The following is a 590-nucleotide window of genomic DNA, read 5'->3' as shown; positions in this document are numbered from 1 at the left end:
GGCAGGGGATCAGGAGCACGAACCTCTATACCAAGGGCGGCAGAGCGGTTACTAAACTTGCTCGTTTTTCGTCACTGGGAACGTGCATTTTTAAAGTGCATAGGTCCCTGATGATAAGGGAGTTGTTTAATAATAGGCGGTTGGAGATATTATCACGTTAGGGACTTGGAAGAAAGTAATTAACGCTATTGTAACAGAAGCAATGGGGGGAGGGAAGGTTTGTGTCCAGTTTTGGGCAAAAACTTATAAGTTCCACCCGCCTTTTGATGGATGCTTTTTTGATGGGGCTTGTTTTGCACAACTCAACAGATAAGTCACGCTGTGTACTGGAATGATTTGGAGCGTCTAAGCCGTGGCACCCTACTTAATCCCCCATCTCCAGTTATCCCAATGGACCGACCCCAAGGGGGTATTTCCGCAGAAGTCCGGGGCTGTAAAAATTAAGTGAGAAAAGCCTCGCTAAAGTCACACGTCGCCGTCACCCCAGGTACTACGCTGATGCGCTTCGGGCCGACCAGGTGCGCCCGCCGGGGCGTCTTCTACGCAGGACGGGCCACGCCGGGAGACACCGGCAACAAGGGCAAGGCGGG

General features: G+C 51.9%; 1 protein-coding gene across 1 annotated transcript in view; it reads left to right on the top strand.

The window, feature by feature from the left end:
* The first annotated feature begins 437 nt into the window (after positions 1–437).
* KIAA1456 (KIAA1456 ortholog) overlaps positions 438–590 on the top strand; it is a 90,327-nt gene continuing 90,174 nt past the window's right edge. The window contains exon 1 of the mRNA XM_011970725.1: positions 438–487. The gene's annotated coding sequence lies outside the window, so the exon portion shown is untranslated. The remainder of the gene's footprint in view (positions 488–590) is intronic.

The sequence above is a fragment of the Mandrillus leucophaeus genome, unplaced genomic scaffold, assembly GCF_000951045.1.
Source record: "Mandrillus leucophaeus isolate KB7577 unplaced genomic scaffold, Mleu.le_1.0 Scaffold97, whole genome shotgun sequence".
Taxonomy (NCBI): Eukaryota; Metazoa; Chordata; class Mammalia; order Primates; family Cercopithecidae; genus Mandrillus; species Mandrillus leucophaeus.
This window is presented reverse-complemented; position numbering and strand designations above follow the sequence as displayed.